Source organism: Melanotaenia boesemani, chromosome 4 (genome assembly GCF_017639745.1).
Source record: "Melanotaenia boesemani isolate fMelBoe1 chromosome 4, fMelBoe1.pri, whole genome shotgun sequence".
Classification (NCBI taxonomy): Eukaryota; Metazoa; Chordata; class Actinopteri; order Atheriniformes; family Melanotaeniidae; genus Melanotaenia; species Melanotaenia boesemani.
In genome coordinates, this window is record NC_055685.1 from 18,816,768 (window position 1) to 18,842,177 (window position 25,410).

At 38.3% G+C, this 25,410-nt stretch overlaps 1 long non-coding RNA gene across 1 annotated transcript; it reads left to right on the plus strand.

The window, feature by feature from the left end:
* The first annotated feature begins 2,762 nt into the window (after positions 1-2,762).
* On the plus strand, positions 2,763-24,600 carry LOC121638720. Its single transcript, XR_006010054.1, has 3 exons — positions 2,763-2,844; positions 14,593-14,598; positions 24,590-24,600. It is a non-coding gene; the product is annotated as an uncharacterized LOC121638720 (long non-coding RNA).
* The last annotated feature ends 810 nt before the right edge of the window (positions 24,601-25,410 follow it).

A 25,410-nucleotide genomic window follows, 5' to 3' on the forward strand; every position in this document is an offset into this window, starting at 1 on the left:
ATCGTGCAAATGCGACCACGCCTTTATGGAGGTCAGAGGCAGACCAGGGCAGCCCAGAGACCCTGGCCCTCAGCAGCAGCCCTGAAGCACTAACTCAAGCTACCCCACCACAAAGATGACTCCGGCCCCACCCGAAGGGCGGCAGGGGAGAGCCCCAGCAAGAGCCCCCCCACGGTCTTGGGGCACAGGTCCCAGTAGGCCAAGATCAGCAGCTGCCAGCCCCGCCAGGGACCTGCCACCCAGGGCAGCACAAGCGAGGGGCCCAGGGCCCCAGGAGGCTCAACATCCAGAGGGAAGCAAACTTCCCTCTGGATGTTGAGCCTCTAGTGGCATTAGGCACCCCCGCTCCCCGGGAGGTCCCCCAGGGCAAGACAGGCCAAGAGAGGTCGCCCCCCACGACCGGGCCATACAGGGACCGCAGATAATGAGCCGTCACCGACCCCAGAAGGTACCCACTCCCCACATGCCTAACGGGGAATGACAGGATGGGGAGGAGGACAGCGGCAGATGCGAGACCCACAGCACACCACCCCCAGGCCTCCCCAGGCCCGCCCAGGACCCCCCCACAAGTGCACCCCGGAATAGCCCGGCTGCCCGGCCCAGGACCAACGCCCTCCGACCCAGGCACCACCAGTGGCCTCACCCTCCGCCATGAGGCGACCCCAACCCCTAGCTCCCACAGCCCCCGACAGGGCCGTACCTAGAGCCACCCCCACCGCACAGCAGCCCGATCCAGCACCACGGGAAACCACAAATAACCCGCAACCACCAGTCACTCCCGGCCATTTTCCAACCCCCAACGCAACGAGGTCACTGTCCTCCACCTACACTAAGTGATGGAGCTAAGCACAGGGGACCAGAGGAAATGAGATTCAGCTAAATGGTTCTTTGAGGAGGCAGACATTGTCTCACTACTGATATGGTCTACTAAGAGATTCCTAAACTGCTGAATACACAGATTATTTTTGGTTTTCCAGTTCACAAGGATAGTTTTCTTTGCGATGCATAATGCTGTGCATATCATGTGTGCAGAGTTAATTGCCATAATAATGCCAAGTCACCTAGTAGACACAGAGCGGGGTTTGCAGGAATATTATATTTAAACCATGTTGACATATCCACACATACCTAAAGCCAGAACCTGCGGACAGGTGTGCAGGACCCCAAGGCATGAAGATAGTTGTCAGTTGTGTTTTCATTGCAGTGGGAGCAGATGTTTGATTGTGACAGACCCATCCTGAACATCCTTTGTCCTGTATAATGAGTTCTATGCAGAATTTTGAATTGTATCAGTTGCATATTTGAATTCTTAGTCATTTTAGAGGCTTTTGAATATATTTGTGACCATTCATCTTTGTTAAAGTTACTGGATAAGTCAGCCTCCCATTTTGAAATTGGAAGACAGATTGAGTCTTCTAGTTTAGATAATGGTCTATATGTTTTTGATAATAGCTTTGGGGTATTGAGATTCATGAATTCTACCACCCTAATAGGTAGCTGTAAGTTTAATTGACTAATAGTATTTTTTTTTTACATATAATAGATTTAAGCTGGTGATATTCTAAAAAAAATTTGTCACTGATCCCATATTGTGAAGTGAGCATATTAAATGAGAAGAAGTTTCCATTTTCTATTATATGTTCTAACTGTTTTATTCCTTTATTTTTCCATTGAGTAAAATTGATAAGCTTTTTGTTTTGCAGGATGTCAGGGTTGTTCCAGAGGGGTGTAAACTTACATGGAAAAAGGGAAGATTTGGTTATTTTTAGAAATTCCCACCAAGCCACTAAAGAGGAACTGATATTGATGCTTTTAAAACACTTATGTTTTTTGATGGCTGAGCTGATGAATGGCAGGTCAGAGATAACCAAATCCTCACACAATGCTTGCGCTACATCTAAGGTCAAAGGTCAAACTGGCATCACAGGTGGAAAGAAACTGAATAAAATGTCCATTATTCAGTGTAAGTAGTCAAGTATTAAATTTTATTTTAGATAAGTGTAACACAGAACCATTGAAATTGTTTTTGTAAATGAAAAGTGAACAGCAAGACCACAGAAGGGTCAACCTAATGAACTCAACCAAAGTTTCCAAACACATGTTGTCTGAGATAAAGTCCTGGCAGAGTTTCTTCCTGTCCAAGGCATCAATGGTTTCTTGATGTATGTTACAAACTGCCACATTGTTAAGGCGTTTCTGCCTCATGCAATTGTGAAGCCAGGTTTTTAACCGCCTCAGTGCACTGAAACTCCTTTCAGCTTCAGTAGACGATGTTGGAACGATCAACAGCCTCACTAGCCTCATTATTATTATTATTATTATTATTATTATCATTATTATTATTATTATTATTATTATTATTATTGATGTAATGTAATAGTAATCCTTCCAGCTGATGTGATCCAGGGAGAACAAACGGCCAATTTACAGTAGCATATTAAAAAGGACACAAGCCACAGTTACCAAAGTAAGGATGATGTTGCTTTTTGCTTTTTGGGAGTAATTGATTCCACAGTTAGCACTTTATCTATGCAATGCATAACCCTAAGTATTTGCTGTTGGTTGGGAAACCTAAGTCTAAAAGCATTCCTTTTAATTTTGTAATTACTGATGAAAATAACCAAACTACAAGCTCACAATGTGTTGCTTTATGTTGAACTTATAGATCTGCTATTTTCTTATGTGATATTTTTGTATGATGAAGTAGGATATTAATTCATGAAAAAATGTGAAATATACAAATAAAAGGTTTCTGTCCAACAGCAATTAAGTATAGCATGGCAGCACTGCATCCCTGTTAATGGGAAAGTCCAGGCTAAAGCTATCAACCTGGTAAAGGATCTGGTTACTATGCAAAAGCATTAAGGTCAACTTGTTTTATGAATTGCAATACTTGCAACACTTTTTTTTTATTTGACTAAAACTAGACTAAAACCTTTTTGAGTTTTCATTGACTAAAACAAGACTAAAACTTCAAACTTAGAAATCACTAAAATGTGACTAAAACTAATAAGCTTTTTCGTCCTGAAGACTAAAACTAAGACTAAAACTGAGATGCCTGCCAAAAACAACACTGCGTCCTATGTCACCAAACACATCATTAAATTCTTCTGCAGTGATCGCTCCAACCCTCGCAGCCAGGCCAATTCTCTTGGCAGCACACCTCCCCAGCAGGTTTTGAGAAAAAGGTCTGTGGATGACTGTTACCCAGAATGAATACTTCTTCCTCTTGTAGTGCGTGACTGCAAGGAATTCTCTGATGCCCTTCACTTCACCGTTAGGACTGGGCGCCTTTGGTTTAGTCTTAACAAGACAAGGCTGCTGTGGGAGTCTGTTGAATGTGCTCTGGACATAACAGTAATGTCAGGCCCAGTATCAATCTTAAACTCATCTGGGCTGCCATTTACTGGCAAAGTCACATGCCGCTCCTGGTCTGATCCAGGCAGGTCTATTGCTGTAACATCAGAGTCCAACACAGGCCAGAGAAAAAAATTAATCAGTACTGTCAGCGTGACCAGATGCTGCCAATTCATTTAGCATTTTTAGTTTAGCTCAGTGGTTCTTAACCTGGGTTCGATCGAACCCTAGGGGTTCGGTGAGTCGGTCTCAGGGGTTCGGTGGAGCCTCCGCCGCAGAGGTCCACCCCTCAGTCTAGTCTGCAGTTAGTGAAAGCGTCCTGCTCTGAGATTTCCAACCGGTCCGCTTTGAGGTCGCTGGTTTATGCAGCAGAGTGAGACCTCCCTATCAGACCGCTAGGGCTGTATATGTGTCTGAGTGAGACTCCCTACCGGTCCGCTTTGAGAGCGCTGGATAAGCAGCAGAGTGAGACCTCCTTCTCAGTCGGGACCACACATCGGAATTAGCCCGTTATCTCCCGAGCGCCGATCCAGGCAAATAAGGCGATCTAAAGGGTCGATCGCCGTACGGACTCACGACGTGGCGGCGGGGAACTGGTACTTTTACCCACTGTGATGACACGTTGTAAAACGGCTGTAAAGGAGTGGACGCGCTGCCAGCGTATCACTTCCTGTTTAACAACACCTTCTTTAATAACCCTCCGTCTGACCAGCGGTGTGCGTCAGTGACGTTGGGTTAGCGTTAGTGACGCCGACCCCACGTCCACCTCCAACCAATATTTTATTTTTTACTAAAGAAGGGTTCGGTGAAGGAGCATATGAAACTGGTGGGGTTCGGTGCCTCCAACAAGGTTAAGAACCACAGGTTTAGCTGTTGCATGTTTCACCGCGTCCATTATGTGGAGGTACCTCATGCTGACGTTTTGTTGCTTAATCTGTCTTGCGATCTGGATGGCTTTCTCTAGTGTGAGGTCAGGCTCCAGTTGAAGTTTTTGAGACACACCACTGTCCAATATCTCTTGTGTGTTCATCCTTAGGCCAAACTCACAGTGTTGGGCCTAGCATGTACAGACTCCTGACAAAGGCCTCAACCATCTACCCCGGCCTCTGGGCTCGCTTGTGGAAGCACGCTTGGTCATGAATCACAATGCCCTTGGGCACAAAGTGCTCCTCAAACTTTGCCTCATAATCAAACAAAATTTGGTCCTCACCGTCGTATCTGAAGGATTTGTAAATTGGCTCAGAGTCTTTACTCATTGCTTGCACCACACCGGGCTCCCAAACTGGTTGAATCAGCGCCAAACCAGTCACTCCGCTGATTGAGAAGAGTCAAACTGCTGCAGTGGTCAAAATTTAGCCATGTCCGTGAAGCATTCAGTCGGCCACTTCTGAAACCATGTCATGTTAATCACAACACGCTTGCATTAACAGCACTTTTATTAACATCAGCAAATGCAAGAAACTGATAACAGCATACCGCCACACTCTCTGGCGGGGTCCTACTACTGAACTGTCGTCATCAATTAACGACATTGTAGGCCTTATATTCACAGTTCACATAACACTATACTCAACCAAAAATTTGAATATCTGTCTTTTTAAATAAGACATAAAAGGGATTTTAACATCCCACATGATTATTTGTCATGTTGTACCACATGTTTTGTAAATTGTACATGCTAACACATGCAGCTACATAGACAAAAGAACCACATTGTAACTGGCCACATGGTCACTGGTCAAATGTTAACAGCAGCCATCTTGGGACCACTGTTCCTATAATATTGACATCCATTTTATGACCTTACCATCCACATTGTTTTCACCTATTAATATGACACACAAACAGACATTCTTACACACAAAACTATCTTTTATGTTTTTCATCTACTCTGAACTCTCTTTTCATTTACTCACCAACATGAGCAAGAAATTAAGGTGAAATATATAACTTTGCAGAGAAGCCAAGGTGTAGTATCTGAAACGGCTAAAATTATTATAATGCTAAAAAACCATATGCTAAAATGAAACTTATAAACTTACATAAATCACTTACAGTATGTACCATATTATACAAGTCTGTGCCCTTCAAAGTTCTCTTCTTATTTAAAATTATGTTCTTATAAGAGGTAAACTACAAAAAGTGAGATGTCAAATCAATTAGCTTGCATCTTGTCCTAAAACGCTTGGCTTGTGATCATCACCCACTGAAGCAGGAAAAAGTTCTAGAAATGAACAACTGGCTCTTATAGGGTTTGTGCACTGGTGAGCTGCATGTCACATTAATTATGCCAGATTATGAGTTAGGTGTGGCTTTCTGGAGTCTCAGTTCATCTATTTGTAATAATAAAGTAACAGAAAAGGTTTCTGCTAACTAGAAAGCAACTGTTTATGTTATGCATGATTGGATATACTGTAAGTGCTTTCCAGTACAATGCTGTGATTATAAATAGCTCTGTAGTCCTCTAAGAGCTACTGTGTACTCAGCTGTTTAGAATGTGTATAGAGATAAGTTCATGTACCCTCATTACACATGAATTCCTTTTACATTTTCTATCTATAAAAAGCAAACAACCCCTCAAAGTCATATCTATAAACTACCCCATACTGGAGGAAAATATTTGCTTCCAATTTATCTTATCTTTTTTTTTTTTAACTGCATTTTGTTTTCTCTAGCTCTACCATGTGACACCTGGTCTTAGTTATTAGGCTGCCTGCTCATTATTAAGACATCAATGTCAACGTCTAATCAGAATTTGTGTGTATTTGGTTTATTAATTACATCAACTGGTAGGAGCTCAGAGCACTTGGCAAAAAAATATCAAAAGCTGACGCCTGTGTCATGATTAATTTCGCAGTGAACAGTCTCCGCGATGTCAGTGGTAATTAGGCATCACCCATTGCATAACACACCATGTGTCAGGGTGGGTGGCATTTGTGTGTGTGTGTGTGTGTGTGTGTGTGTGTGTGTGTGTGTGTGTGTGTGTGTGTGTGTGTGTGTGTGTGTGTGTGTGTGTGTGCGTGCACGTGTGTGTGACTGAGAGTAAAAGAAAGAATAAGATGGAGGAAAGGATAGGAAAAGAAAAATTAAAGAGATATGATGTTACATAAATAAGTTGTATTGTTATTGTTGTACATGTAGGCACTGGACTTCAAATATCAATTTGTATGCCTCACCTTAGTATAAGTCCAGATTATAATCTTTCTTGCTCTAAATTCAGATTTTTTTTCAATGTGGAATGATGAACATGAATTTTAAAGAAGTATGGGAGTATCGCCAGGAACTAAATGAGGAAAACATCAATGGAATCCAACAAGAGTGTATATGTTTCATCAGGTAGTGGAAATAAACATAAAAGACTATTTCACAGCATGATTACTAGCCTAGCTTGTATTCTGTTTTTTGGGGGGGGGGGGGGGGGGTTTCCCCCATAAGATTAAAATTTATGATAGAATTCATACAATATTATTGTCTTGTAGTGACATAAAATCTTTATTTGGCCTGGTTAGGCACATGTAATTTTCAGAAGTGACCTGCAGGGTGCCTGGCATTCTTGAAGTCTGCAGAAACTTTGAAAGAGCACAGAATTAACTACAAAAGTGATAGTAATTCTGGGCAAAAAAAATCCTTTTCCTCTTCTTCTTTTTCTTCTTTTTTTTCCAAAATAAACAATGGCCCATAACACTCAAATTAACACAGATTGGGATTTGATGTGCTGTGCAGCCAGATGGCTTGCTCACTCACTCTCTGGCGGGGCTGGCAGTGCAGCTGAGGACGCAGGCACTTCCAGAGCCGATTTGAAAGAATCTAGGCCAGAGAGAGTGGGGCTGCTCTCGGAGACAAGCCGCCAGTGCTGTCATGTTTTAGTGCACATTTTCTATTTGAGGAAGAAGCTGCTACATAGAAAGTTGTGCTCTGTGTGTTTGCCTAGTTGTCTGCATGTGTGTCTATGTGTGAGCAGCAACAGGAAGAGGAGAAATCCCTTGATAGAAATGGTAGGGAAAGAGTTCATCTTAGAGCAGCATAAAACATTTTTTGAAAAAAAAAAAAAAAAACCATTCAGTTCTGTGAACCTACAGTAAATATATGCACAAAATTCACTGCAAACTTGAGATACAGTAAAGGTGTTTGGGAAGTGAATAACACTTGATTAACTTTGCACACTGAACAATGGGGAAATTATTGGCTAAAATTCAATACAAAACAAAGAAAAGATCCAAGCTCAAAATTAAAGTTAACTGCGTTTAACACTGATGTGAGGCAGTTTACTATTTGTAGTCGACGGTATGCCTCCGTGTTTAATAACCCCAGCACTTGTGTAGGGCTCAGCATTTTTGTAAACACTGTAGCACAAACATTCTAATGCAACCTTTAGAGCTAGTCATTATTCAAAAGCCTAGCCTCCATCTGGAAAGTGGCAAACTTGGCTGTTTTCCTGGTGTTACTTTGGAGAAAAACTGGGTCTGTGAGAAACTACAGGACTCACGATACTTGGCTAAGGTGTAAAATTGTCTGGCTTTGATGATCATTTTCTTCACAGACTTACTCTTGCCAGTGTGGAAGGGTTAAAGTTGTTACAAGACTTAGAAACTTTAGGTGGTGAACACAAGTTCACAAATTCAGTCCCTGAGTGATTGTAAAGGTGTTAAGCCCACTGAGGAAAGTATGATTAAGAGAGGTAATGTCATACAGGCCACACAATCTATCAACTGGACTGAGCGGAGGAAATGATTTCACTTACATTTCCATCACACATTTCCTTACATCAGATGAAAAAGTTCAATATAGAGATATATAAATTAGGAAAAAGTGTCAATTTTATCCTGCCTCTCATCTGCCTGATAGCTGTGGTAAGTTCCAGTAAAGCAAGTATGAAAACATGAATGAATGACTAAATAATTTATTAAGTGTAAAATTCCTTAAAGTTCCTTCTAAAGGTTTGACAAAGTCCAACGTAAGTGTTGTTTTCATGACACTTTGATTAAGGTCTTAAGACAGCCTAACTATCATGCAGTTTTCCCTCATATAATCTTGAAGGTGTCTAGCAAACACTGGCAGCATTCAGGAATGTGGTGACCTTATACTGTATGTATTGTCTCACCAAACAAAAAGTGAGAATATTTTACTCTGGTGACTGGGCTGGTTGAAAACAAAGGCGGTGATGGATTTTTATGGGTCATCACAAGAAAACATTATCCTTTAATGCCTTTTAAAGTAAGAAATCTTCATTATACCACACATGAAATGGAAGCCCTTCTTGATGTCTTTTTATCTTAACATAAAAATATTATTTGATTACCCAAAAAACAGGGCATACTGAACTCAACAGCAGATTCACACTAATTACAAACTGGCAAAGTTGTTAATATAACTCTGCTCTCAAAGCCAGAAGTCTGTGTGAATGGCCTAAAGTGCCAGACAACACCTTCTGTTTCGATCGATGGCCATCAGCATGCACACACTCTTACACAAGCAAAGCTTCTCTACTATATATACACACACTAGCTATTACTGCTTGAGAGGAATCTCCTCTAACAAAGTTTCCTTTGTTTATCATTTTTCTTTCTTTTTGCAACCTCATTATTTATCTCCGTGGCTGAGAAGAGACTGCAGATGTTCTTCATGCATCTCAGAGGAATTTGACTTATTTTTAAAACTGGTATTAAGACAAAGTACAAGACAGTTTTGCAGTTGCAAAGTAACAAAATCAAACCCTAGTATGCATGTTTGTTTTTTAAACAAATTAAATAAAACTGCAAAGCAGCTAATAAATTAGAAACATATGTGTGTTCTGACAGTAGGAATATGAAACACGATTGAATGGGGTTACCTATGATGAGTAATTCACCCCAACATAGAAAAAAAATATACTTAGCAGAGATGTAGATTGTTGGTTTGGTGTTTCATGTAAGATTTTTATTTATTTATTTATTTGTTTTTACTCCTTTGAGCCCCAGGCCTTTTTTTGTATTCCTTTGCTTGAAAATTGCATGCCCATAATGAAATGAGCAAATGTCTGAAACCACAAAGTCTGTTTGAATATTTAAATATTTATAGTAAGTCATAGTAGAGGGAACACTTGTCAGAGTTGTTAGGATATGTAATTATGAGTATATGTTAATGATGAAGAACAAATGAAGAAGGCACATTGCACAAATGAAAACGGTTTCAGGCTTGCCTGAAAAAACCCCCAAAACATTTCCGGATGAATATAAGAGGTTTTAGTACAAATAGGCAAGGTCTTCAAAATGGCCATTTTGGTACAGTTTGACACAGTTTGGTCATCTCTTGATCCAGGCATCAATCAACTCCAAACAGTCAGTTAGGTCTCATGAACAGGCAGGCCAGTCCAGAGCATCAATGCCTTCATCATACAGGAACTGCCGACACACTCTGGTCACATGAGGCGGAGCATTGTCATGCATCTGAAGGAACTCAGGTCCACTTATATTTACAGGTCCAAGTCCCATTGCAGCAGCATATGGTCTGACAATAAGTCTGAGGATCTAATCCAAGTACTTAGTGGTATGAGGCCTTTAAATACTAGACTATGTGTGGACAGTTAATTGAAATACAAGAACTAACTAATTATCCAATGACATCAAATGCCCTTAACATTTGTTTTACGATGCACAGTTATCTGCCGATGCACTATTTTCTGTATGTGTATATTTTATACAGCCTTCATTATAATTGCCTTCTCCTCCATGTATTGTGCATCCTCCGTCACATTTTGACTCACAGGAGTATGTTGCTATATGAAATATCTCTTTGATTGCCCATGTAGGAGGAACCTTTTCCATAACGAGGGACTTGGGAATAGGATTTACTGTTCCACATGCCCTCCAACAATATTAATTCAAGTGATGATGATGACAGTCGTAAATATACCCTCATGGCTTACAACAGTTAAACCTCAAGAGGACTTGAATTTCTGGCCAACAAAAGATTGTTTAATAAACCATTTGAACACGTTCAATTACACCATTGCATTGCAACATCTGTGATAACATATTACAGCAAATTGCGTCAAATGCGTTTAACTGTGATTTAGACTTCATGCACAGTTAGCAGTTTCACATTGAACGTTCACCACATATTTGAGAGGAAGAGTGTCCCTACTTTACTACGTTGTTTTTAATCTGCCACTATTAATTTCCCATAGAGGCATCATTCCTCATCTACTCTGTCATCCCAGCACATGTTCTGTTTACCATGCATTAATCTCACTCAGTTTCACATTCTTCCCTTGTTTTTTCCCTTGGGATACAATGACACATGCTCTTCTTCGCAATATGTAATATGGCAAAACATTAGATGAAATGGAAATCATTGCAGTAATCATAATTTCTTACAAATAGCATCAGGGTTTAAAACTCCAAAGTGCTACATGTCCATGTCCTGTGAGGCAGTGTCCTAGCAAGACCTTTATAAAATTGTCTCCGAGATCCTGAGTTAACCTTTTGATAAGCCCTCAAGATAGTGTAAATTAAAGGTATTAAATCATGATTTGGTGTTGTGTGAGGGTGTTCATGGAGACATCCCCTTCACAGTCTGGTGGACAAGGTAGATGTGTGTGGTGGTCAGTGCAGACAGGTCTCCCCGCAGCAGTGACTGATGGCTTTCATCAAGAGGCTCATAGGCTCACTGGGGAAACGTGCATAGAGACCTCTGCCAAAGGAGCTGATATTTATCTACCAGCAGCACCTCTCAGCAGGACACATGATGAGAAAAACAAGGATGAGGAATGCATAAAGAGAGGACAGAGAGGTATCCATTAAAAGCTTTTACTCTGCAAATTTGTGTAACCAGTCAAATGCATTGTATAAAGCAGATCAAATCCTGCGAGTGATTTTAGCACAGAAACATATATTCCAGCAACATGCCTCACTGCAGCCCCTCTCTGCTCTAAATCAGGAGCAAATGGAGACATCCTCAGGTTGAAATTAGGCCAATTAGCAAAAGCACAGCTGATTTTAAAGCACTGATTAAGGGAGATGTGCCATGCTGGTTCTAGGATTTATTCTCTCACTGCAGACCTGCCTATGCTTGGACAGCCATTAATATCCCATGAGGCACTGGGGCATGCTCCTGGCCAGCAGCCAGATTCCCAGTTATCTGTTTAAACAATTTTGCAGGCTATTTCAGGAAGAGGGAACTCGCTGCCCATGTCTCTTGACGTTGTTATGGCAACAGCTCAGTTAATTTTAAACATAACATAGTGAAGTGACCCAATATTTAAACCTCAATGCATTTTAAATTCAGCAAATTAGACATTGTGTGTTTGATACTAGTTTATAACATTCTTCAAGCACCTTGACCATAACATATCTAATACCAGTGACTAATATATAAAAGACTGGAAACATGTATTTTTGTATTTTCATCCATTAGCAGATAGCAGCATGATCAAGCTGTGGATAGAGGTCCTTTTTATTTATTTTTTCTACATATGCTAATGCTAATGCTGCCAGTCAAACAAAATATAATACAGTAATTTCAACAAAGGCTTACTTGAATGAGGCTAATTTGAATTTGTTCTGAACTGAAAATAATTGCCTATCTCTGTAACTGCTTCTAAATATAGGATCCTTTAATCCTTGATAACTGTGTAATTGTTGCAGGATTGGAAATGCAGTCTAACTAATATAAAAATGTACATGCATATTGTGATGTTAATGAATGGCACCCAGGTTAATAAGACATTTCAAACTGTGCATCCCTCAGTGGTTTGAACGAGGCAGTGTGTTGTAATTCATTTAATTCATTTTGACAACTTTAGTAACCAAATAGTCTCTTTTGTTCTTTAAAAAAATTTATTCATGGATTTTATTTTAGTTGCAATATTGAAGCTTTTAGACGAATAAGAGCTCTTTGCCTTTGAGAATACTTTTTTACAGATACTGAGTGATCATTTAATACTGCAGTGGATGGTTCTTCTTTCACTTAATCTTCTTATTATTAATAATATTAAATTGAGGACAACTGTAATTGGATAATTGCAATAATAATTGTTTGTTTGGCCATCTGTAAACATCGGAGTGACTATTACTGGCTGGAAAGAGTTCAGAGGAGAGATAGGATAGATGAATTAGTCTTTGTTAGGGGACATCAAAGAGCAAAAATTTGCCAAAGTCCAGTAGTGCCCCTTTAAACACAGTAGCAATAACCTAAGCATGATGAACTTGTCAAATGGAGTCGTCTTCTGAAAGTATTAAGTATAAATGTTGGCAGATGTTCCATCACATATTTAGATATCTTATTCAGGTTACAATTAAGATTCCTGCAAAGATTACCTTACATGTTACTAAGCACATGCATAAACAGGAAATTAGAAAGTAATCCTTAACTGTCCCTTAAGCCTTGTTTCAACCAACAATTGTACCCTTACCTGAGAGCCAGAGGATCAGCTGGATAGCAATTGATGCCTCAGCTATGAAATACCATGATTCCATCGCAATGCAACGTCTTCCTTAAAGTATAACCAAAATGTGACTCAGAAACAAAGAAGGAGGATGTCGGTCATTTAAGAGTTTGTATTCTTTCTTCTTGGCGGTGCTTCGTAATGCCGCTTTAAACTGAGATTTAATCTACAAAAAGAAAATATGTTGCTCTAAACAAGGAGCCACTCCTGCTTTGTTTTAATGCCAGGTTACACGGAAAGTGTTTTTTTTTGCAACCAATCAATGGATTGCAGTGTGTCAAGCTCCACCCATTTGGAGTTGTAAGAATTCTTTTGATCCAACAAAAAGTTTTTTAAGAAATTGTAATTTTACCTTGACATGTTTCTTCAGAAAACATAATCCGATGTGTGTTGTGACATGTCCCTATCAGCTGATGGTAACTTGGAGACGTGACCAGCCCGGCAATCTACACCAGCTGCTACACAACTACATAAATAAAACAGGAAACAGAACTAATCACAAGACCAGAAAAGCCAAAAACCAAGAACATAAACCAAGATCATGTCAAACACATTATATTTTCATTGAAGCATATAGAAATTATTTCAGTGATACTTAAATAAACAGCAAATTTACAAAAAACAACTGAATTTAAAGCAAGTCTATGATAGAACTACAAAATGTATTAATTTAATCAGAAAACTGCAGGTGTACACTCTGAAACGATATCTTAAACTTTGTGGAATATTACTAACATCTGGATTATGAAAATTTTGTTTCAGAATTTGTTGTTATAATTTGCTCTCGTAATGATTAAAATTAACATTGAAGCAGTGTGGTAATTAATATTAGGAGTGTCTTTAAAAACCCAATGAAAATAAAATTATGTTGCATTGCCAGAAATCTGAGCCTGTGAGGAGTTTGAATGAACTTTTTTAAGGACAAAAACTGAGTTCCAGCAGCCCACACATGAACAGAAATACTTTAACACTAACATGCATATGTCTTTTGGGAACAAGAACTTATAAAAAGATGGAAGGATGAACAGATAGTTTGGCTAGTCAATGTCCTCACATGCTTACAATAACTAGGTTCTTGTGTGCATGTGCATGGTTTGGTGTACTCTATGCATCCATGCTGGTGAGCAGATAATTCCTCATATAAAGCCAGACAGGCAGCGATGTGATCACTTCACAGTACTGAGAATTTCTTTCTCCAAACAGATGCTGAGATCTTTTGAAAATCAGAAGTTTGTTTTGTTGTTGTTGTTTTTTTTGTTTGTTTGTTTTGTTTTTGTTTTTGTTTTTTTTTGTTCTTGTTGTTTTCTATTAGTTAATCATCATCAGTATTGGATCATGTTTCTTAAAAAATAAATAAATAAAAAAAATAGGATTAAAATATTACTGCCATTAAAAGTTACTTGGCATGTTACTGCATTACCTGCTAAGGAAATTAATGGGCTAGACCAGTTTTGGCTTACCAAATATAAACGTCCTTTTGCAGTTTCTTGTGCTTTCTGATAATAAACTCAGACTAAATTTACCAAACTCATTACATGGTCTGTTTGATAGCTTATAATGTTACTTCAATCAATGTTTTTACAGAAAAATGGCAACTCCATAGTTGTTGGTGGCACATCCTTTACCACATAACCAGTAATATGTTAATCAGTTTCTCTCAGAGCAACAGCTTTAGCTGAAAGATGACTGGTTTGGATGTGAGGCGCTAGCTTAGTTTGCAGGAGATTCTTCAAATCTGAAGTAAAGTTCTTTACTGATGACAGACACTTATTACCCAGGCACAGAATGCCTTTTTGGACATAAAGAGGAAGGGGTATGTATTAAGTCTCCCAACCATTACTATCTGCTAGGACCTTTAGCAGGGTTTGTTTAACAGCAGGGGTCTCCAACCCCGTCCTCGTGAGCTACTGCCCTGCAGGTTTTAGATGTCTCCTACTACAACACACTTCTGCGCAAGCCTGTTAATGATCCAGTGATTTGAGTCAGGTGTGTTGCATCAGGGTAGAATCCAAAACCTGCAGGACAGTAGCTCACAAGGATTGGAGTTGGAGCTCCCTGTTTTACAGAAATCTGCACTTGTTCCTCTTCTCATCTTTAAATTGCAAAACCATTTTTCTCTTTTTTGTGTCACTGAAAAGTGATTTTTTTTGCTTGTTTTACTTTTTTATTCACTACTTACAATTAAAAGGTGGTAAACAATGAGTTCATCTAAGCTTACATGCTTAACAACTGACTGTTCCCTAAACTAGCCTCCTGATAAGTGTCCTAAAAAAGTCTGATCACAAAATCTTATAAGTAAAATAGTTTACCAGAAATAATTACTTCTGCTCAACTATTTAAAAACATTTTTTTGTGTTTTTAATGATCACACAGGGAGAGGGCAGACTTTATACCTCCTAGATTAACTTTAGTATCAATCCCTTCATCCCTTTTTTCTTTTCAAAGGCAAATCACAAACAAATGAAAAATATTGGTCAGCAAGACTATCATCTAATTGAACTCTAACAAACCACAAGAGCACAGAGCAGAATAAAAATCCAGACACTGCGTTGTATCACACATCTCTGATCATCCCGCTTGTTTGATGATTGGCTCTTGCAAGTCTCCCCTTGCCATCTGAGCCAGACCTTGAACCAACTCTCCCAATAACACGAGGCCATCTCTATAATTACAGTACAGAAACAGAGAGACCTGCTATGCATCAAACCCACAGCAGTCAGATTGTTAAAGCACATATGTCAGCTGTTGAATTTGAGTCAGATCCAAGGATTGCCGGTAATGAAACAGGGGGATGAGGGGGTGAGTCAGCCACTGGCCTTTGTTAATTGCATGTCTCACATCATCCTGGTTAGGACAGTTAATTGGAAAAGATCAAGGGGATTTGCAGTGTTAATGAGCTTCCCATGAACTCAAAACATACTTTGGATGGCAGAGGAGCCTTTATAACTTTTCATTTCTAGAGCAAAGTGGTCATAGCTGACTACTGCCTCATCTCCTGAATTTGGTGGAGCGCGCTCAAAGGGGAATAGATGTTCTATTATAAGCACAGCACCAGTAGTCCTTCTCCATCTGTCTGTCACTTTGCTTTCAATGTGCATTAAGATGTATTCCATGGTGCTATGTACCTTCAACTGCATATTTATCTGCTGAATATCTATTGATATTATCATAACAAAAGACAAGTGGGAACAGAGGAACAGTGGATGAAGTATTAAGAGAAAGTATGAAGAATAATATAATGCAATCTGTTTAGTATTTTAGCTTAGTAATGCCACTAGACAAACTTGGGCAGGTCTAATTATGTTCTATACTACTTGTGCTTGCTTTTGAAATCTCGTGTGTTTTTATCGTGTTGTTGTCTGTAGCTGCCACTTCTGATATAGAAATTACATCTAAGTTATTGAACCATGTAATTTTAGAGACTGATCAAGGGGGGAAAAACAGAATGTGCTCTCCTTTATTTTCTCTGCAAATAATTGTTCTCTTTCCCTGGACTTTTATTTTGTTTTATGGGACCATGTATCTCAGGGGTGCCAAAAGTCGGTCCTCGAGGGCAGCTGTCCTGCAGATTTTCCAATGTTTCCTGCTTCAACACACCGGATTCAAATTAAATAGATTGAACAGCCTACCAAGTTTAGCACAATGACTCATCAATTTGAGTCAGGTGGTTTTGGAGCAGGGACACATCAAAAACCTGCAGGATTGTGGCCCTTGAGGACCAGAGCTGGGCACCCCTGATGTGTCTCATACTTACTGACACATTTTATATAGCTTCCTCATATATAGCTTCCTCCTGTGTTTACATGTTTATATACATGTTTATGTACATATTTATATACTGCACATACTCACCCTGTCAGACCATGCACATATTATTACTTATTGTATGTGTGTGTTGTTTTTTATATCACCTGGATGCTTCTGCTTACTGCACCTGTAGTTCTTTAACAAAGCAATTTCCCCACTGAGGGAGTAATAAAGGTTTTGTTATTGTTATTCTTATATCCAGCAATATCAATTACATCTACATAGGTAAAAAACTTAATGATGACTATTATTGCAATTTATTGTTTGCATTACATGATATAACTTATTTGACACATTCAATGAGTACAGTTCCACTGCTCTAATATCCAGTGCACGTCAAAGTCTGTCTACAAAGAAAGAGTACATCCAGGTAGTGACTATCAAGGGTTTAAAGTCTCTACAGTGATATGCTGTCAGATAAATAAACCATAGCTATATGGCTGTAGAATCAATCCACAGCTAGGTGCTGACTGAAATTTGGCCTGCATATCAAACAATTCAAACAGGTGGAGATAAAAAAGAGGGTTGTGGTTGTTTAGCTGTATTATAATTTTTCAAATTAATATCAGAAACCATTTCTTGTCTTTTTAGTACAGTAATGTATTTAATTGTAAATAACTGAGTAACTTAATATGATCAAAATATTGTGAAATGTGATTATGTGTTCAGGTATTTGTGGGTGCCAGCTACCTAAATGGATTCGTTCTGTCTTTTGCATGACATAATGTCACATTGTTTCATGAGGTGCAGTGGTAATAATGGATGAAATAAATCTAATAACAAATGTCCCTTATTTACTGTTTTAATTTATTGTATTTATTATTTATTATTATTTTATTTATTATTCTAGTGTTTAAGTTGTATTATTATAGAAATAAAATAGAAATATATATTATCTAAATGTCTGTACAATTTTTCCTGCTAAGTTCACAGTAGTTGAAATTGATTTTATTTCCTTCCCAAAATTAGTGCCATAAAAGAATACCGTTACAAAAATGGCTGTAACTCTGCCAAAAACATAGAGCTATATTCAGCAATAACCCCTCCCTATTTGCTGTTTATCTTGTGTTTAGATGTCCAATACAGTCTACAATTAACCCTAAAAAAGATGGTGAAATATGGTCCGTGTCAAGACGTCCAACACAGACCACAATTGACCCAAATAAGACATTGTAATTTGGTTTGTGTTAAAATGTCTGACACGGACCACATTTGGACCAAAGTTATCCTAAGGTAGGCACAGTTAATGACTTTTGGCCAAAATCTGATCAATGTGCTTTAACTACTGTCTGCTGCAGGTGCCACACTGTTTGACCTGGATCATGTTCATATTATGGATCTGGCTTTCGGGGTTTTTCTCAGGTGAGTGAAACTATGGTTTGGCAGAGGTCTGCGTTCTCTGAGTGCTTCTACTTTCTAAATACAATGGGGTTAATCAGTGAGAACACTTAAAATACGTTAACCGATACCCTTAATCTAATTACTAAGAGTCCAAAGGAATTTTTAAAAAAGGAAGTTAATTTTTATTGCATTTACATTTGGAAATCTCCCTTGTTTTTAAGGAAATGGGTTTATAAATAATATATATAGACACATTTAAGCTCAAATTAGCTCTAATGAATTCCTAAAACATTTTTTTTTTTTTTTCATTGAAAGAAAGGCTTTTATAACAAAAGAGGGGCAGGTCTGAACAAAAATTACAACTTAGAAAAAAAAAGTTTGTCACTGAAGATTAGAAAACTAAAATGACTGTCAGTAGGAAGGCACAGCAAAATCAATATTCAAAATCAATGTTCCAGTCATAATAAAAGTATAAATCATATCTCATCATAAAAAGTAAAGCAGAAGCAGACACATGGGATCACATCCTTTTCTCTACCAGAATAAACCTAGAAAGGCAGACTTGCAATTTGACATGAAACATATTTACAATTAGTTGTGTGTTTACAGGTGGAGTGAGTTACATTTTACCCAGACTCAAGTAGTGAATATGCAGACTTGAACTTAGTGACCCATCTAGGTAGAGAGTATAAGAGTGAGATGAGGTAGCAGAGACAAACCAGTGATGGTGTGCAGAAAGAACAAGTAAGAGAGGTTTTTACTGCAAACAGGCCTGGGGGATTTAATCACAGTAAAACACTGAATTCTTATTGGGGATATCAAAATATTTTACGAGAGCATCTGTGCCAAACTGTAGCACTACAACAGTGTCCAGTATAAATCTGCAATACTCCTCTAGATCACCTTATGTGTCTTGTGTTTATTGTGCAACTGGCAATGTCACTTCATCTAAATCTTCTTATCTTGCCCAAGAGGAACAAATCCTAAATTGGCTTTAGAGGGTTTTTCTGTCTGTTTATTGTAAAGTATTTTTCATCTTAGAAACTTGATTGGTTGTAGAAAATCCACAAAAGATTCTCACGAGGGAGTCAAAACAAGCCTAAGACTGGAAGAGCAGTGACATGTCATTTGCAAGGTTATGGTAAAAGGCTGAATCATGCAACTTGTATTCAAATCTCAGTTTGCATCAGATCAGTCAAGCTGCGGTGGAGCAACACTTACAAATGTTGGATCCTCCAAAAGTGGCCTACTTTGGGGTTTTCAGAAGAGAAAACACTGATTCAAGGCCAATGGAAGACAAATGGAAGCTACATTATGCAAGGATGCATGCAAGTGGAAGTATCAGAATGGTAATGTATTTACATTATTTCACATAAAAAAATATCAGTACCACACTGCTCACCATTGAGCCAGAGCCAAGACTGCTGCTAGCTGGCAGCTAGCTAAGCCAGCAACTCCAAGTGGGCGCCAATAGTATGGTCCCCAGCAACAGCTGTGGCTAATTGGGCCAGCAGCAGCTAGCTGGCCGGAGCCATGGCTACTGCCGGCTTGCATCACTTGACTGGCTGTTGAGCCATGTGTTCCTAGTATTGTTGAAAGGGCTAAAAAGTGAATACATGACCATAATTATACGTTCTCTTGCATACAGTTTCTATTTTATGGGTTTGTGTGTTCATACACATTGCTGTGGAAGAAGCTGCAATTCTGCAATGTAATTCTCCTTGTTGTAGTCTCATTTGATCAGTTCCTTGTAAGCGGTAAAGCATTATCTTAATAGTAGTGAGGAATAGCTCCTCTAAATTTCTACATGGAGCATACAGATTGTTGGACCTCACCTTTCTGAGACTGAAGGCTGGTGATTCCAAGCACAATCCCTAGAAAGAGCATAGGTGTCTGATTTTACTAATGAATCATGAAGTCTTGTAACATAGATACATCTTTTGTTTATGAGATTAAGAATTTGATCTTCAAACCCCATCAGAAATGTATGTTTTGACATCAAAATCTTTAATTGTGGTTATACACATTTTTTCGGTTTGCATAATATTTTGTTGAAAGAAATGTTTGGTGATCACATAAAATTACTATATTCTCATTAATAGGAGTAGTAAATTTTAAATATTATTATTTATTTATAGTTGTGACAAACTACACTGGTTATATATTAAGAAATATCTGAATTTTGCTGTCCATGCAGTCCACCCCTAATTGATTAAATAAAAAATAGATAAAGTTAAAAAAAAAGAGGAAGGAGAGCGAAAATAAAAGTCTGCAGTAGAATCTGCAGTAGTAAGAAGACCCAAAGTATCTTGATTTAAATAAAGACAACAAACAGAGGAACAGATCCTTGATTGTGCAAGTTGCAACTACATCTTGCTTTTAAGGTTTGTAGTGAGAAATGTTTGGCTGCTTCTCTCCATTAACAATTTTAGGTTTCTGTTAGTTCATTAAGAGATCTCACTGTCAGTTATTAAACACTATTCTTTGGACACATTAATAATAAATTTTTAAAAAAGAAAATAAATTAATGAATAAAGTGGTCAACACTGTCTTCTCACAACAAAAAGGCTCCTGGTTCAACCCTCTCTGCCTCTCTGTGGCTGTGCCTTCCTTTCTCCAAATTTGCATGTTGTTCCCACGCATGTGTAGGTCCTATCCATGTAATCTGGCTTCCTCCCACTGTCCATAAACATGCTTGTTAGGTTAGTGAGTTTAAGTGTGGTTTGAATGTTGTGTATCTGTTGACCATGTACCCCTCTTATCTCCTAGCCGCTGGGATAGGCTCCAGTCCCCCCTGCAATACTGCATTGGATTAAGCAGGTATAGACAATGGATGGATGGATGGATGGATGGATGGATGGATGGATGGATGGATGGATGGATGGATGGATGGATGGATGGATGGATGGATGGATGGATGGATGGATGGATGGATGGATGGATCTAGCCATATAAGCCAGAGTTTTGCCCAGAAGGCTAGGCTTCTTACCATTACACCTAACACTACAGGAGCATAGCAATCCATGTTTAACCTGGGTGAACATATCCTTTAAACTGTAATGTTATAAAAATCTGCGTGCAGATAGCGCCATGCCATCTAAAATGGTGGCAATGCTTTAAGATTCTGTGATTGTGGCAAACTGCATTTGAAATTAATATTTTGAACACTTACCCAAAGCTACAAAACATGCAAGGTTCCAGGGCCAAATTGGATGAACAGATATGAAATGAGCAACAGATGGCTGGAGCTGATGAAGAGAGGAAAACAACACTAGTGAGCATAGCAGAAGAGGCATTTGGGCAGATTTCAGTGCTGTCGCCTCCATCATGATAAACCATTCATTGGATTCAAAGATAAGTGCACTCGTAAAAAACACAAACTTATATCTGCTCATTACAAAGAGATTTATCACAGATCTCATAGATAATAAGAACATCTTTGACTTTTTTAGAGTAGTTTAGAGTAGTCTAAACTATCGATATTTTAACTACAAAAATTAAACTTTTCCTGACTGATAGTATGATTTAATCATACATATGTGAATTCGTTTACCTTCTTAGAGCATTCTTGAGGTATTCTTTAAGTTTTAAAGCTTACAGAACACAGTCTTGCTTCAGACTCACAGTTTTCATAACAGCTGTTTCCAGACAAAATAATAAGCTGTGTTAAACATGAAGATTGTTATGAACCCTATCTGTGTCTGTACAGCCATAAATATCAGAAAAAGGTTGTTGATTATTAGAAACCAGCTAAAGAGTCACCTCAGAGCAAATTATTTGAGTTGTTTCAGCAGGAAAAGGACAGTTGCCACTGATGTCATTGATAATGTTTGAGTTTAATCTAAACATCAAAACAAACTATAGTAGTGTGACACTGAGACAGCATTCGTGATACAAGGGCCATGAAATCAAAGAAGCTATATAAAATTAAAATGTTTTGGAAATTGATTAAATTCTGTGCTGTTCTCTTTATGATATGTCTCAAATTCATCTGTGAAAAGAACCTGTAGCCTGTGAGTTGTGAATTTTAACTTTACCCACAGTAACAGCGCAGACAACACACAAGAGCAGGATTTCTACTGTATATGGTCTACTCATTGCCATGCAGGAATGACTCACTAAGCAAACCTTGGGTTGCTGGAAGCTCGTGGTAGAGACTATGAGGGAACCCGTTACTTAGCAACCGCTGTTATTGTCTCATGCTCCAGGTGTAACTTCCATGAGGAAGGTAGCTGCATGAAAACCAAGTGGCTGCTGTGCACAAATTGAAATCCTGTTATTCTTGTTTTTCAAGAAAGTAGTGAGCAACAAAAGAACACCTGGAACATATTGTGTTTGTGCACTTGAGGCAGAAAAAAACCTAGAAAAGAAAAAAAAATGCATTAGGTGAGTTTTGAAGTTTAATAGGTTAAAGTCATGAGTTTTCCTTGGTATCGGACAGACTCAGCTTCTCCCCTTCCACACTTTCATATTTTGTGATCAATGTCATAATTAATCAAACACTACACTATATCCTGCTTACTGCAAGTTACATCTTTTCAATAGGCTGCAGGTGTGTCATCAAGTGAAGAAGATTTTATCTTCATATGAAGCTCATCTCAGCACATCAGTATACAGTGAAAATACAACATCATACAATACATGATCACATCACTGTATGTTCAAAGCTGTATTATAATGATATGAATGTGAGGTCATTAGATTGAGTTGCATAGTTAGAAGAGTCAAGACAAAGAACATTCTCAGAAATTTCAAATGTAAAATAATCTCCAATTTTGACTGAAGAAAGACGGTGATTAAAAAACTGATTTATGTGTTTTTTTTTTATTTCTTTATTCAGGGTACATACAGAGATGATAGATACAGAAGAGAGGTAAGTTGTTGGCTGTGTAAAATGTGGTGGAATGACAACGAGTGACAGGATTTTTTCCAAATGAAAACTAACTTAAGTCAGGATCACAGCTATAAATACCTAACTGCACATTGCATGCTGATCTGCTGCATAGTGCAGAATGAGTATAAATACTTATTATAAAAGTATATACAGACAGCAGTGTGCAGAAGATTCGATATATGCATATTTTATAAATCAATCCTCACTGATTTTAACACAATTCTAATCATGATTAAGTAAGAATTTATGGAATGTAAATTTATCAATTATTCTTAATAGATTTCATATTTTTGTCCAGCACCATCTATTTCATCCAACCCCAACTAATTTTGGGATTAAAAAAGGTTTAATAAAGTTTTTATTCTTTTCAGAATTGTTTTTGAAATATCCCTAAATGAACTTTGATCAAGAATCTGATTTATCTTTAACATTAGTAGGTTCTAGGTTGAACCACTACGGGCTTCCAGGCAAAGAAAGACAGTGGGAAATATGAAGGTGCACAGCTGCGGCGGAGGGCCAAGGCCTGTGAAACAGTGCCATCTATTGATCATTTTCCCTGCCATTTCATAGCAGTAATCTGTACTTTTGGACTGATGGCAATGCATTTTCAAGGCATTTATTTGCCAGTTTCACCTGCATGTATGTGTTTTTTTTCAGCACGTTATCTCTGTCGGACAGCTTGCTAAACACTGATGATTAAAGGCTGGTATAAATTATCCAAGGCAATATGTGGGCAATCTGAGTAATTTTGTTTTCAACATTTAAACACAGATAATAACATTTATTCAACTCAAGATCATTATCACTGTTCCTTATAGTAGGGTGGCTCTTTTAACTTTGTAGCCTGGACTTTATGCAGAATTTCTAATGCAAGAAATATGGGTCTATTCTATGTATTACCACAACTGGAACACTGGTACAATTTAATACTCATTAGTTTCCTCAACTGAGCTTTTAATCCTTTATCATAATTTGACAAATAGCTCAGAACAAGACACTTATAAAATTCTTTTCCACAAAAGGTTACTGGTCTTTTAAAAAAATATCAAAGATGACAAGAGAGAGATTTTAGCACCTAGTCAGCTACTATCATAACTACTGAAAACCATGAAAAAAGTACAGTGACCACTCACCCACGCACACGACTTAATGAGAAGATCCAGAAAATTATTTTACAATAGCTTTTCATTAATGCGCGTTTACTGAGCTGCTTTTAGCAAAACGACTGCACTTAACAGTAGATGTGCTCATATGGGGGCACAAACTTTTAGACTTGCTCTGACATCATAGTGGTCTGTAGGAGTTTGTAACAAGATTAGCTGAGAAAAGACTTATTCACCAGCACCATGGTTGATATTCACAGTGAAAGACAACCGTCAATGCCCAACTGCTCACTATGCTAATTTCTGACACATTTCTGTGAATTTATGAGAGATCTGTTGGTGACATTCAGTGAACAGTCTAAGTGTGCATCATACTGTGGTTCGCATCGGGTAATTACTGTCAAAGGTTGGAATAGGGCAGTTAATCCTTGTAATGTGTAAACACACACACACACACACACACTGTGGTCAAATACAGTTATTTAAGGCTGCAGGTTATAGATATACAATTTAATCATTTGTCATTATCACATGAAAATATGGATTTTCATGGTCTATTGAATCATCAATAAGATTGATTCTTGTAGCAGTACTGTTGTATTAATGTATTTATAGTTTCACATTAGGCTTATTAGACAGTGGATTGTTGCTCATGGATGCCAGCATTTATAAAAGTATTTATATGACTATTTATCACCATTTATGGTGTCATAATCTGAACCTTGCAAAGCCCTTCCAGCCTGTGTAAAATATCGCTTATTTAGGCAGTAACCACATTTTTACAGTCCATGTTTTGCATTCTTTGAAAAACTGTCACAGATTTGGTAGCTTATATTTTTTAACCCATTGTCATACAAACACAGAGTAGAGCTATGTGATAAGCCAATACTTTGTGACAGATCGATGCCAGTGTGCATGGTGCCCATGCCTTTGATGGATTGTTACATAAAGCTTCTCACAACAGAGAGGCCACAGGGCCTTTGGTTTCTCTGGGGAGGAGCAGGATGTCTTGGATAAGATCAGACCCAAGCAATGCCTTGCTGTGACACATGTCAGCCTCAATTAATTTGGACTGTTCAATGTGATGAACTCTCCAGCTGTAATTAACCAGTATTGCCTCTGACAGATTAACAGTGCTATTAATGTCGAGATGTTTTTTTCCCCCTGCAGAAGATTCCCCAATTATGTTATTGATCGGAGATGATTCTTTCTGTGCTTGGAACTGGTCACTGAGAGAGATGTTATTTATGTCAGGTCAAGGCCAAACAATATAACAAAGAGCAGCATGGTGGTTGATGGTAGATTATTTGACAGTTTTATGTGGATCGATGTTATAGACAATCCTTATGTCAAGAAAAGTTTAGTAGTTTTCTGCATTGTATTGAAAAAGTCTGTAAATTGTTCTTTTATTTGCACAAGGACATGATTTTTAGTGCCTTCACTGACAACCTTTATTGTAATTTGAACATTTAAACTATGGCAAA